Source organism: Dipodomys merriami, unplaced genomic scaffold (genome assembly GCF_024711535.1).
Source record: "Dipodomys merriami isolate MVZ:Mamm:240054 unplaced genomic scaffold, mDipMer1.0.p SCAF_105, whole genome shotgun sequence".
Lineage (NCBI taxonomy): Eukaryota > Metazoa > Chordata > Mammalia > Rodentia > Heteromyidae > Dipodomys > Dipodomys merriami.
Genome location: NW_027202327.1, coordinates 552291 through 567685, shown reverse-complemented (window position 1 = coordinate 567685; position 15395 = coordinate 552291). Strand labels below are relative to the sequence as shown.

The following is a 15395-nucleotide window of genomic DNA, read 5'->3' as shown; positions in this document are numbered from 1 at the left end:
TTAAAATTTATGCTCAAAATGCAAGTAAAATTTAGACCTATATGCTGAGCAAGAGAATAAATGTGCAATAGAGGTGTGCTATTAACAATATGATTCAGTTATATGTAGGCTTAGGATTAGGAAAGGTGTTCCAGTTAGAGCTGGGGTTAGAATAAGAAAAAGATGTAAGATATAAAAAGGTGTATATAAGTAAGGTGTAAATAAGATTTAAGATATAAAAAGGTGTAAAACTGCAACATATTTTAAGAATAATGAATGGCATCAAGGTTAGAATGAATGAACACCAGTGTCTGTAACATTAAACATTCAGATATAATTTGGCTTAACGTGTGAGTTACTTTTTTGTTAAAGTTTCTGAGGGGCCAGTCACTCGACGATGCCATGGGATCAGCCCACCTTCTAGTGCAGCTGTTTTTCCCTTAGGCGCTGTAGGTCCTGTGGATGTGGATGGTCAACAGCAACGCCAATATTGGCCATTTTCTACCAGTGATCTATACAATTCGTGCACCCAAAATGCCCCCTTTTCTGAGAAACCCCAGGATTTAATTTGTTTGCTTGAAACTATGCTCTTTACTTATTAGCCCACTTGGGATAATTGTAGTCAACTTTTACAGGTCCTTTTTACAACGGAAGAAAGAGACCATATCTGAGAGGCAGCCCAGAAACATATCACTGGCCCCACAGGAGCACCCATCATGGATCCTGCCCTGATCGCTGCCATTTTTCCTGAGATCCAACCAACATGGGTCTACAATAAGGTTGAAGGTAGGGAGCGACTCCTCATCTACCAGCAGGCTCTGTTGGCAGGTCTCCAGGCCACAGCTCCCAGACCTACAAATATGGCCAAAGTTTATGATGTTAGACAGGGAGGAAGGGAAAGTTCAGCAGCATATCTTGAGTGGCTCATTGAAGCTTTTAGTCAATATACCCCATATGATCTAGAGACCCTGGAGTCGGCTCAGATGGTTATGATTGTCTATATAAATCAGGCTGCACCAGATATACAGCGAAAGTTGCAGGCTCTAGACAGTCTTGGTAAAAAGTGTATTAGGGATCTAGTAGCCACGGTGGAAAAGGTTTACAATAAGAGAGACCGAGGAGCAAAGACTGGAAAGGAAAGACAGAGAACATGAAATTGAACATGAAAAGAGAGAAAGGGCCAAGAAAAGAGGCCAGACTTGTTGGACTTGCCACCATCGTATGTTGAGCTTACTTGGTTCACAGACAGCAGCAGTTTCATTTGAGATGGAGAAGGGTACACGGGTACAGCAGTCACCACGGACACTGAGATAGTGTGGGCAGAAATACTCCCCCAGGGAACGTCTGCACAAAGAGCAGAACTAGGGAAACTAACAAAAGCCCTAAAAGTGGGAAAAGGGAAGAGACTAAACATTTACACAGACAGTCAGTATGCTTTTGCCACCGTGCATGTGCATGGAGCCATTTACCAAGAGAGGGGGATACTGATAGCTAAGGGAAGACTATTAAAACCAAACAAGAAATTTTAAGCCTCATCCGGGCCATATGGGAACCAGCAAATATTGCCATTATGCACTGCCCTGGCCATCAAAAGGGAACTGATTCTATAACCAAAGGAAATAACTTGGCCAATCAGGCAGCTAGGGAGGCAGCCCTCCAGCCCAGAGCAGAAGTACTGATTCTAGTAGACCCAGGGCCATGAGCTTTGCTTTCTGAGCCTCAGTACTCCCAAGAAGACTTGGAGTGGATAAAGAAAATTCCCATGGCCTATAAACCCCTGGACAGAGAAGGAAACAAAGACTGGTAGAAAACTCATGAGGGGAAACTTATCTTGCCACAAAGATTGGGCAAGGGGATTCTTAAGAGAATCCATCGGGTCTCTCACATGGGAACCCGAAGAATGCAGGACTTGGTCCGACACTCAGAAGTAAAAATTAAGCAAGGAAATCAACTCATTGAAGACATTGTTAAAAATTGTAAAGCCTGTCAGCTTACCAATGCCCCTAATCAACCAGCTGCAAAAGGAGCTCTACTCCGTGGAGATAGGCTAGGTGTGTATTGGGAAGTAGACTTCACAGAAATTAAAACTGGAAAATTTGGATATAAATATTTGCTAGTTTTCATAGATGCCTTTTCAGGATGGGTTGAAGCCTACCCAAAAAAGCATTAGACCGTGAATGCCGTGGCTAAGAAGATCCTGGAAGAAATCCTACCCAGGTATATGGCTTCCCATCCGCCATCAGGTCAGACTGGCCTTTCTCTCAAAAGTAAGTCAGGGAATAACCGCAGCACTTGGGACGAACTGGAAATTGCACTGTGCTTATAGACCTCAGAGTTTAGGGCAGGTAGAAAAAATGAATCGGTCTCTAAAAGATACCTTAACTAAATTGGCCTTGGAGACTGGCACAGACTGTGTATCTCCCCTTCCTTTTGCCCTGTTTTGAGTAAGAAATTCACCCTATCAGCTTGGCTTTACTCTTTTTGAAATAATGTAGGGACACCCTGCACCCATTATCCCTATCCTTCAAAGTGAATTGCTTGATGATTTGGATGATACTGAATTTCTGTGTAAGCTTGACTATTTACAGCTTGTGCATAAGAGTATGTGGTCCCAGCTTTGAGCATTATATGATTATCTTTCTCTCTCTTTAACTGTTTGCACTCCCTTTCATAAGCTAGGGAAAGCACAAATGATGAGAAGATTCATTTTGGAAGGGGAAATTGGTAATGGGTTTGACGTTGGTATCACATACATATTAGTCTGACCTCCCATTTGAGTTATGCCTCTTGCACTATATTTTTTTCGTTTGTATTATTATTCTAAAAGTGAATTACACAGATGATACAGTCATATAAATCAGGTATGGATATATTTCTTTTTTTGAAAGGTCAGCCCTTCCTTTGCTCTCTCAATTTTTCTCTCATTGGTTTGGTTTTATTAACTTCCTTCTTCTTCTTCTTCTTCTTCTTCTTCTTCTTCTTCTTCTTCTTCTTCTTCTTCTTCTTCTTCTTCTTCTTCTTCTTCTTCTTCTTCTTCTTCATCTGTTACTATTATTGTTGCTGTTGTGCTGTGGAGGTTTTAGTTACATTCATGTGGTAGTGATTACATTTCTTTTGTCTTTGTTTTTGTTTTAGTCAGTAAAGAGGCTTGAACTCAGGGCCTGGACACTGTCTTTGAGCTCTTTTGCTGAAGAATGGCACTCATATTGAGCTACAGCTCTACTTCCCTGAGGACATTTCTTTTTGGACAATGTCATCCTTTCTCTTCATCTCTTCCAGTTTTCCCATCCTTCCACACAAACAAGTTGCATAGATCATTTTCAAAATAGTACCAATTGAATACCGCTATTTCACATGTTTATCCTTTGTCCCTCCTCTTCTATAACCCCTTTAACTTCTCAAAGAGAGATAAATTTTTTAAAAACAACAAAAATGAAAAGTGTAAGAAAAATACCATCTTGTGTCTGTTTCCTGGTCACTGGTTATTTTTGAGATAGTGTGTGTGTGTGTGTGTGTGTGTGTGTGTGTGTGTGTGTGTGTGTGTGTGTGTGTGTGTGTGTGTGTTTGTGTGTGTGTGTGTGTGTGTGTGTGTGAATACTGGGGCTTGAACTCAGGGAGCTGACCTTTAGCTTTCTTACTCAAGGGTAAAAGAATACAACTTGAACCAAACTTCCACTTCTTGATTTTGAATGGTTAATTGGAGATCAAGTATCACAAGTTGTTCCTACCTAGTCAAGCTTCAATTCACTTTCCTCAGATCTCAGATTTCTAAATAGCTAGACTTACAGGTGTCAGCCACTGGTCGTACGTGGCCTACCTTCTTTTCGTTAAGTAGTTGAAATATAAAAGACAATTGCAATCATAGTAAAAATGAAATCAATTTAACTTTCAAAGCTTCAATAACTTTAAATATTTTGTCACATTTGATTTGTACAGAAAAACATTTTTTTGTAAATGCTCCTGCAATTTGGGATCTGGATTTTTTCCTCATGATGAACTTGATTTTATATAGCTTTTTACCTGCTAAATATTGATGAAAATATGCCCAGAGGGCATTAATGACCTTCTTTTGGCTTTCATAAGGAAATGGTGGAAGCTAACACTTGTTGTGCTAAATTAGTGTGCAGGACCCCACATTCTTAGCCAGAAGACAGTAGTGCCTGTTACAAATCATATATATCTGACAAAACCCTGACTCAGGCCATGTTACCACCTTCCTCTATGTCCTCTTAGAGTGCAATCCTGACTCTCCAGTGGCCATGGCAAAGCCCTGCTGGGAGTTCTCAGTACACAGCCAAGGTCACCAGTCAGGTGTGGCAGCTACAGTATTATGGGAGACTGGTGACTGCTTCCTATCTTGGAACAACACAGGGAATGTTAGGTCCTTAAGCTGTCATTAGTCCTGAATGCTCCTCATTGAGCATTCGATCCTACGAGTTAAGGAGACATCACTCTCTCTTGCTTGGGCCAGTTGTGGACCTGTATTTCTTCTTCTGCTGTCATCTTCTGTGGAAAGAAATGATCTGAGCTCTATAAGCTCATTTTGCTTATTCTAGGCCATTAGTGTAAGGGTGGCTTTTATACTTAGACAAAAAGAAATACAGTGATAAAAAATAGCAAATAACATTTTTTCTAGTCTATTTATTACCAAAATATTTTTTTTCAAATTCTACCAATAATTCTTAATCATAAGAGGCACTTAATTAGCAGTCACAGTCTCAAACTCCTAAATTCCTCAGTGAGCTGTGGGAGAGAAACCACAGTGAGTGTTAGGGGTCCTCCAGTCTAACTTCTTCGCCAGGGAGGAGTGCTTCTATGCTAGGCCTCCAAATTGAACAACGAATGCTTCTTATACCTCAGATTACATGTCCAAGCTATACATACCAAAGAAAGCGAAGAACAAGACATTAGTCTGACTTGGGAACAACAAAGATCACAAACATAAATTATAAGGAAACAGAAATGAAATTTTCCTTTACTAATATAATACAATAAAAAGAGCTACTTTTCTTATTATCACTTAATTGTGGTTATATGTACTTAGTACTAGCTTCTTGAAAGTCCCCAAACTCTCTTTGACATGAACTCAGTAGTTCCGTTGGTATCAGATTGAGATTTTTTGAGAAAAACACTTTTTTAATTTTTATATTTCTAAAAATCTATTTTATAATAGAGATGCTGTACAGAGGGGTTACATTTACATGAGTTAGTTACATTTCTCATTGAACATTGTTACCCACTTCAGTTTTCTTCTCCTTTTGTCCCTTCCCCCATTGCCCCTCTCCCACCATTACATTGTAAAGTTAATTTCCGCTATAGTGTCCTGTGGGTATCATTGTTGCAATGGTTCACCTTTTGTACTTCTTTCAGCATTTTGGTATTTCTCTTCCCTTTCCCCAATCAAATAAATGAATATACTGGATGCAGGGTACCAGAATCAAAGACAGTAATTTCCATGGATAAAACCAATAGGAAAAGAAAAATGACATAAAGTAAGAAGAAAGAACTAGCTGTGGTACATTGGCTACATCAAGCTTGACAATTAAACAAAAGAAGACCTGCTGTTTCTATGTCTTGGCGTTCATTTCAAATAGCATCATTTTGTATGGTCATATATATGTTCATAACTCCTGAGCTATTATGACCCACTTTAAGGAGTAACAGGGTAATGCTATTCATTGCAAATGAGGGAAATCATAGAGCTCATGTTGCTTTTGGCCTGGCTTGCTTCACTTAATATGATTTTTTTCCAAGTCTTTCCATTTTCTTACAAAAGGGACTGTCTCATTCTTTCTGATAGAAGCATAAAATTCCATTGTGTAAATATACCACATTTTCTTGATTCTTTTATCTATTGAGTCAATTGTGTTGGATCTGTATCTTAGCTATGGTAAACAATGATGAAATGAACGTAGTTGTGCTGGTAGCTTATTGTGCCTTAGTTTGAGATCATTTGGATAAATGCTGAGGAGTAAGATTGTTGGATCTGTAGTAGGAAGACCCCTACTCAAGCAGGCCAGACCACCTATTCGTCCAGAGTGACAGAGCCCACAGCAACAAAGTTGTTAACAAAGAAGCGACTTTATTAAGAAGGCTCCTATACTGACTGGTTAGGCCACAGCACAGGAGTGGGAGCTGGTACTGTGACCCCTAGGGGCCCATGTACTTTGGTTTTTAAAGGCAAAATTCAGGAGGCCAAACCTGGTCATGCAGGTAACCAATGAGATTGACACACATACAAAAGATTGCACAGTTATACTAGATCACATGGAGGTGGCCAATGAGGTTAGTTTGTCACATAATGGCTGTTTAAACCCGCCTATAACTTTTAGGTTAAATGACTCACTAATTCAGTGGGTAAGGTGAAGTACGTGCAAAAAGCGGAGTTTACGGTAAGAATACACAAAGGAGGAGTTTAGTGGAGTTTACCATAAGCACGTGAAAAAGGTACAGTTTACGGTAAGCTCGGTAAGCTCGAGATGTTGCCAGTAGGAGCCAGTTTACAATCTATCTGTTTTATTGGTCAGTCTGTAACAGAACAATCAAGGTGACTTAGGTTGTTAAGGGGAGGGAACATAGGGCAATTCTGTCCATTCCAGGAACTGGGCTGGTTGGAACCAAGTTCTAGTAAAGCTTGATTAAAGGTTTTTCCTCTTCTAAAATCCCTAAAACAAAGGCGAAGCCATGAAAGAAACTGAACCATCTCAAGTCTCCTCTCAGGACATACTTCAGATCTTAGGGGAGTTCTAGGTTTAGTCTGTTGAGGAACCTCCATTCTGCCTTCCAGAGTGTTTGAACCAGCTTACATTCCTACCATCAGTTTAGTGTGTTTCCATTTAGCCACATCCACCTCCACATCTGTTATTATTTGCTCTCTTGATAATGGCCATTCTAACTGGGGTAAGGGGCATCAAAATGTGGTTTTGGCTTTGATTTGCATTTCTTATGTGACCAGTGATGCTGAGCATCCCCCTTCTCTTTCTGAGAGGCCACACTATTACAGGTTTGTAGTCTCTCAACAGAGGCATAGAAAATTATAATATTGTATGCTTTTTGTTGTACATTCACTTCATTTGGCGCTTCCAATGACTCTTAAACTTATAGTAAAGGTTTATACTATTTCCCTTACTGAAAAAAAAACACTGATTTTCAAAAAACATAGGAAAAAGTCCCTTTGTCGGGGGTCCAGGGAATACTAAGGAAGATTCTTTACTGGGAAATTTTATTTGGTTGCTTGTTTGTTACATCACTTAAACACATGTTGAATTTGGGGTTTCCCCACCAAAGCTTCAACAAACCAGAAACTATGTTACCTCATTGCACTTTGCTACAAAAGTTACAAAATATTTTGACATATATTTGATTTGGTGTTTTGGTTTTTTTTTTTTTACTTTTGGAGGGCTAGTGGGCCAGTACTCAGGCTTGAACTGAGGGTCTGGAGCTCTTGCTTAGGTTATTTTACTCAGTGCTGTCACTGTGCCACTCGAACCACATCTGCACTTCTGGTTTTTGCTACTTAATTGAATATAAGAATCTTGAGGATTTATTAGCTTGGGTTGGCATCAAATTGTGATCCTCAGATCCTACCTTCTTGAACATCTAAGATTACAAGAATGAGCCGGAACCTGGATATATTGTGCTCCCTATGAAACCTAAACAATGGCACAGAATTCTGAAGCATGTGTGTATGGTTATGTATTTAAAAATTAGTTAGAAAAATATAGACCTTTATGTGTATGTGTGAATGTGCTGAGGGAAATGAGGATGTATCTGCTGATTTTGAGGAAAGATTTAACCTAGGGCTTTTCACAGATTTAGGTACACTGTACAGAAAGCTTGAGACTAAAAGTGAGGTAAATGATGTCATTATTCCATTTATCTACATCCCTTGCTAACATATGCATATACTGTGGTGTTGCCATGAGTATTTTGTGTATGGGAGCCAGTACTGGGGCTTGAATTCAGGACCTAGATACTGTCCCTTAGCATTTCATGCAATTCTAATACTCTACCATTTGAAGCACAGCTCAGCTTTCTTCATTTACTGTTTAATTGGAGATAGAAGTCTTTTTTGCTGTTGTCTTTGAACTGAGTTTCTCATATCTCAGGGTCCTGAGTAGCTAGTTTTACAGGCCTGAGCTTCCAGTGTTTAGCTTTTCATTATTACTTTCACAAGCTACATGCTCAAACACATTCCTTGCATTCAAAAATTTCACTGTTCAGGCTGACTGACAAGTTGTGAGGAAACATGGTGGAGTGAATAAGTTACCAAATGGGCCTCTAGCCCCATTAACATCATTCTTGTCAGTAACTTTCCTTTAAGTGAGTGAGTAAGTACATATTTCCACTTTCACTCTGACATTTTAACTGGAACTCATGAAATGTTTTTGATATAACTTTTAAATGTTATCTCCCAAACAGGAGATATTATTTGAATGTTTTGATAATATTTAAGATGGGGGTGGTCTTGTGTGTCTGGATGTCTGTGGACAGAGGCCATCCAGCTGGGCTTCAGGCACAGAGCTGATGCTTCCTGTCTGCTGGTTGCAGAGAGGAAGGTTTTCTTCCTGGTCAGGCTTTGAATTGAGATCCTTTCATCTTAAACTTCAAAGTAGCTAGGATAACAAGCATGAACCACCACCAACTGGCTTGTTTTAGAAGCATTAATTGTTTTTCATTCATTGCTTTTTTCCTGGAAGGTTGATCTAGACAGGCTGCTTGTACCTCATGATAAGGTGATTTGAATAATACCCTTTGCCTCTGGCATTTCTGAAACCCATTTCCTCAGTCAAATGAATTTGTTGTAAAGCCAATAGCATTTTCCTTCTTAGATGTTAGGTAGCTTATTTAAATCTCTTATACTTTCATTTGACAAAGCAATCAGGAAGTTTCTGTAAAACCCTACTTCTTGAGAGCATTATAGTTAGAAGGTATAATGTGCACACTTTCATATAGTCTCGCCTTTTATAAACATATGTTACACGATTGGGTGGAAGAATGACTATTGAATTAACTTGATAACCACTGTAGAATTTTTAAGCTTTAATGCTTATTAACTCAGAGGAGGATTAAAAACATTCAGAATAGTAGAATGTGGCTATTACTCATTTGATGTATGTGGAAAGATGATCAGAATTCTGATTAATAAAATATATCTTCAAATTTCCAGTGGTAGAATGCTATGCTAACTAGGAGGAGACAGTGTTGATGCCAGGGCTTTGAAAGCTGGTAATGCAGCAAAATATCAGGGGCGAACATTTGCTAAGGATACAATTTCCAAGGCTTATACCAAATATAGTGAATTAGAATGCTAAGTGATGAATGACAGCACCAAATTTTATTTGTTGGCTTCTTTGTTTTGGAAGTCCTGGGATTTGGACCTAGGGCCTGGGTGCTGTCCTTTAGTTTTGTCCTGAAAGCTAGTGCTCTACCAGTTGAACCACAGCTTCATGTCCATATTTCTGGTAGTTAATTGGAAATAAGTCTTACCAAATTTCCTCCTTGGACTTGCTTCAAACCTGATCCTCAGATATCAGACAAATGAGTAACTAGGATTCCAGTTGTGAGCCACCAGAGCCCAGGTAGAATCACATTTTAAAAGTATTCTTTACTGAATCAGATGTGTCTGACTACTATTGTAGCACTTTGGTTCCAGTGGGTTGTTAGATTTAAACTAAAATCAGAACTTTTCTTCTTGTAACCGGCAGCATCCAATATCTATCTAATTTATACATATCTTCATTTTGGATCTTTTTCTTCTTTGTACCTTTCCATTCTTAATTCACAAGCAAGCATGTCAGTGCTGTTTTCATTTTCTGAAGCAAATTAGCTCCATTCCCATCAATGGGCGATGTATTTGCTGTCCTTACTGTCTGGAGTACCTGCTCCTAGATAATTACCTGGATGTTGGCTCTCATAACAACATCCCCAAGATGAAGTTGTTGCCACAAAATCACCAATTTCATGTCTCTGATTTATAGAAATTATCATTATGATTTCTGGTTTTCTTTACGTCATGAACTTGCTGAGGAGAGAGCCACATTCACTTCTGTTTCTCCAACACCTGTAATAGTGCCTAGTCCTTAGTGCTCAGGGGTCTTACATGGAGATCAGCCTTCCCCAGCTCAATTTATCCTAGCTTCTGGTCAGGACAGCTGTTCAAGTTGAAGGTTAGTGGCTAGTATTCATTCCCTCTCATTCTTTGTGCCTTTTGCTGTTGTTGAGCCAACTTTAGGGCAAAATCAGTGCCTGAGACCTATTTGCTGCTATGGCAAAGATGGCTATGACATCATAGAAGTTATAACCATTGTATTGTGAAGGTGTGTAAGGACACCAACCCCCACACAATTTCCCCAAGATATGTGTCTCCTTTGCCCAGGAGTGCATTCAACAATTCAACAACCAAACTATCACCCAGTTCCTGATAAACTCAGAGTATGTTTCCATTTCCTTTAAAAAAATTCAAGACATGCCTTTGATGATTTGTCAATGAATTACTGAAATAGAGTATATAATTTTATGTATTTGTAAGTCTTTGACCATCTATCTTGAGCCCTTGCCATATTTCTATGTGTTTGCATCTTGTGAAGGGAAATAATGTTTAATTCAGTATGATCAGAGACTACAGTTTGGAACCTTTTGGAGGGAATGCCAACTTTCCATCTGATGTTCTACAAATTGCCATGTTGGTACAGGAACTGTGTAGACTGTCATAAGATAAGAGGCTTGTCCTGATTTCTACTGACTTTCCTCTGGGGTCAGGGGGTGTGATCCCACTGCCTATGTGTTTATTTGCTACACTGGAGGGACCAGACCTCCTCTGAAAATCTACGACTTGGTTGTAAGAGATACTAAATCTCATAACCCAGCTTCCCACATCACTAGGATTACAGGACTGAGTCTCATGGACTCAACTTTTTTATACATACTATAGTCAATTTCATTACATTCACTTTCATTTTATTCACATCATAGACAGATATATACAAATATATGTATATGTTTATTCATCTATTTATAATCAGTGTTATATATAGAAACACACAAATATATTCTTATAATTATAATCAAATTATATCACTACTTTCCCCAATAATATTTACACTAATATTTTGTGCAAAAAACTCAAGTTTAAAATTTAAATGCCATTGTAGTTGGAAAAATCATATTCAGTCTTATATACTATGTAATATACTATATATAACATCAAGAATATAACATGTATTTACATATAACTGATTTAAATGTGGAGTATTTTTTCTTCCTGATTTTGTATTTGTTAATCTATGTAAACCTTCTTTTTCCTATTATGGCTTTTGCTTTCCATTATACATATTTTCTATATATTTTCAGCCCTAAGTAGACTTTTTTATAATATTGGAGCCAAATTTTTCTTCCATATTTGTCCAAAGCACAATGAAGTTGTTTTCAATTTCGAACTCACTGTTGGAAGAGAGCCCACATACCACTATAAGTATTGTGGCATTTGTCCCATTTGACAGGATAGCCTTCTAGGACATCTGATCTTCTATGTACTAGACCTTTTATAGCCACCTTATGACCCCATGCAGGCATGGCCTGGCTTCCTTGCCACTCCCTGTGCATTTAACATTTCCCATTATATCCAGTAGGCTCTCTAATACAGCCCCCTGTCTCTCTGTGTTCCCCCCCAGAACACATATGCACAATGTTTCAGATTGTAGGATTAAAAAGAAATATATTTAGGATTCATGAATTTTAGAATATGTCAAAAACATTATTTTAATAAAGTTAAAAAATAAATAGGGTGAACCTTTTACATCAGGACATAAAGAAAAAAAAGGATTGTCTCAGGAAAAGGAGAAGGAATCAGAAATTCTCCCACAGAGTCCTCAAAGAGATCTACTTCCTCATTAAAGACAGGATTTTCTTCCTGAGTCCAGGTAGAGACAGATTCTACTTTCTCAATTTGAAATTGAATCCCCTGCAAGAGGTCAGATTGGTCTGGGTATTGTGAGGAAAGATTCCCTTTCCTCAACTGAATCTAGATTTTGGACCTCACTCATTGGTTTTCCTGAACATAGACTGGGGTCATTTTCCATTAGCACACATTTACCCTGCACACCAAGAAGTGTTTTTTTGACTGGCTTGGTGGCGATCTAGTTGGATTGTGAACATCAATGGAAGACATTCTGGATTGTCTTCATCCTTGGTGTTATGTGCAGGTACACCTGCATCACATGTGGGGTTCAGAACCAGTGGGATGTCCACAGGACTCAAAACCTACTTGGGCCTTTCTACAAATTGAAAAAAAATCCTCTATGTTCACATGCTTTCTGGAGATCTTCCAATCTCAATCAGTCACCATTGACGACATCACTGATAGGTTCTTTATCTGGAGCTCTGCAGGAGCTGCTTTACGGTGATGCAAACCTGAGAATGTAAATAGGTACAGAAATCTTAGAGTAGACCCTAGAAGTTAAGGTGTGACTAAACTTCTGAGGATCTAATGGGAGAAGCTGTAGAATTTGAGGTTGGATTGAACACTGATTAGAATGTAGGGTGTTTCAAATGAGTGGCTACTTCCAAGTTCTTTCAAAAGGAGAACAGATTATACCTGGCATAGAATATCCATAAAAAGACATTTTGCCAAATTGAGGAGTACTAAGGTCTCATGACCAATTGGGCCCATCCCTAGAGACCCAGGTTCCATCCCTCCTCACGAGCCCTGAGGCATCTAAACAAGTTCTTCCTCTTTTTCTTGGTATCATGGGTCATGGGTTCCTCCAGCTGGTCCAGAAGAATATGTAAGCAGAAGAGCAGGTCTGAAGAGATCATGTTGATCTTGACATTCTGTGTAAGTTCTTTCAGGGTGTCATGGTTCTTAGGCACATAGAAATCATCAGGGTAGAAGTCCATCCACATAGGGAGGATAGAATAAACAATGCTGTGGGAAGATTAGTGAAAAGGAAAATGAGAGCCCACCCTCTCCATCCTGAACCTTGTACTATAGACTCTTTCTGGCAAGACTTGCATGTTGGGAAGTGGGAAGAGACTCCTGCAAGCAGGATGCTCCTCACAACCCACTTCTAGAAATTTCTCAAATATAATCTTAAAAATTTCTCCCTGTGATAAGAAGAGAAAGTTGTTTCCCCAATGGATCTGACTTGTTATATACAGCCCTCCCTGGCATCCATGAGAGTCCAAAACTACAACCACATCCACAACTGTGTAATCTGCTATCCGCTGATGTGCCAAACCTCAACCCTCTGATGAAAATAACAACTGATGTGCAAAGAAGAAAATTGACTTTGATTCAGAAACATCAAAGGTACCAAGTTTCAAAGGACAAACTTTCTCTTTGTGCCAATGTCCACTTACTTTTTCACTTGTTCATCTTCCTCCCAGTTATGGTAGAAAGATCTGTACCAATGGGAGAAAGAAGTTAACTCTTTGCTTCTCCTTTTCTGAACAGGACACACATGGGACTGTCTAAGTCACAAATGGTAATGTAAACATGAAATGTCATGTCAAAACCAGCTTTACAATGTCGGTGGGGGGGGAGGGGGGTATAATTGGGTGGGGGAGGGGGAGGCTGGGAAGGGAGGTGAAGGGTAAACAAAGGAGGAGGCTGCAATGCTTGGTAAGAAATGTATGCATTATACTGCCCATGTAATTGTAGCCCCTCTGTACAGTATGTTCTCAAATAAAATAAAATAATATTAAAAAATAAAAAAATAAAAAAATGAATAAAAACTTTAAAAAAAAAGTGAAGATATGTCTATACAATTTCATGGAAATACTGTGAGTGTGCTTATATACATCTTTCCAAATAACTGCAGAATGGCTCATGCCTCTAACCCTAGCAATCAGGAAGTGAGATCTGAGGATCAGATTGAAATCAGTTTGAACCCAGTCTAGTTTGTAAAATCTAAAGACACTTATCTTCATTTAAACAGCCAAAGGCCAGAACTAGACTTGGGGCTCAATTGGTAGAGTGCTACGAATGTTACAGGACTCAGGCCCCAAATTCAAATTCAAGTTTCATCCTTTCTTCTGTCTATATTCCTTCAAAGGCCTCCAAGATAGTGATTTCCTAGATGAGGGTGGAGGTTGGATGAGACTGGCTCATTCCTTTAATCCTATTCTTTCAGCAAGAAAATCATTAAGGCTCCATTAGCTTATGAGGCAAATGAAATGTTCTGGCAGCCCAGTCCTAAGGAATTAGTCGAAGACTGCTCTTCTTTGTCTCAAGCCAAGCTCCTTTGATAAGACCCCAGTGATACAGTCTCAGAGAGGTACCAATTATTCCAATATTCTGGAGGGGGTCTCATCAGTCTTGGGTTTGAAGGAGGAAATCTCACTTTTTTTGTCAGTCGTGGGGCTTGAACTCTGGGTTTGGATGTTATCCCTCAGCCTTCAACTCAATGTGAGCACTCTACCAGTTGAGCCACAGCACCACTTCCGGTTTTCTAGTGGTTTATTGGAGATGAGTCACATGGACTTTCCTGTCCAGGCTGGCTTTGAACCTTGATCCTCAGATCTCAGCATCCTGAGTAGCTAGGATTACAGGTGTGGGCCACCGGTACCCGGCTAAGGAATACTCACTTTTTAAACAGAATATCCAGCAACTGCTCTATTGTCCCCGCTTTCTATAGTGGTGGAGGAAGTTTCCAACATAGAAGAGATCACCTTTCTGGTAGGCAGGGACCAGGTCCATTTCCAGAATTTCCAGCAAACCTGAGTCCAGGCACCATATATTATAAGGCATATTCAGGGTTTGGGCTGACTCATTGTCACACTGGGTTGGTAAAAAAGAATGGATCTTTGAAACATGGAAATGGGAGTACACTTAAATTGAGTAATTGTAATAGAGTGGATTGAAAACTACACAGTAAATATTCTCTCAGTCTACTCATATAAAAGCACACAAGAAGAAGGTTCTAGTGTGGGCTAGGATGAGATTAAATAGGTTTCCTGTCATAGTTTTACCTTGCCGGAGTTGCCTTGGTTTCTTCTTATAACAAGGCCTGAGACATTGGTTTCGTGGTTTAGCACTGATCAATGTCTGCAGCATCGAGTGAGGCACACACCACTCATGCCTGAGACCTGAATCTCTTGAACTTTGAAAACAATACAGGAGCATCTTTCTTGTTCCTGAGCCACAGGCCAAGTGAGCTGGCTTGAGTTGACTTTTAGTTACAGTTGCTTGGCCCTCAGAGTTCCATATTCTATTCCATTATGAGGGAGGTAGAGTCATATCTCAGAGCCTAATCATCTAAGCTGCTTGCTCACATAAGACCATCCCAAAGACAAACTGTAGACTGAAATCTCCCTTCCTACTTCACTCTATACACATGTGGATATTGTCAAATCCCAACATTATCAGCTAGGCCTAGATAAAGTCATGGTCTCAGTCTCAAAGAGCCCTTCCTAGC

The 15395-nt window shown here is 39.4% G+C and overlaps 1 long non-coding RNA gene across 1 annotated transcript; it reads right to left on the bottom strand.

Annotated features, from left to right (window-relative positions):
- Positions 1-12453: 12453 nt before the first annotated feature.
- Positions 12454-15045, bottom strand: LOC138811241 (uncharacterized). Its single transcript, XR_011367341.1, has 3 exons — positions 14950-15045; positions 14566-14758; positions 12454-12904 (listed from the first exon to the last, which is right to left on the bottom strand). It is a non-coding gene; the product is annotated as an uncharacterized lncRNA (long non-coding RNA).
- Positions 15046-15395: the final 350 nt, after the last annotated feature.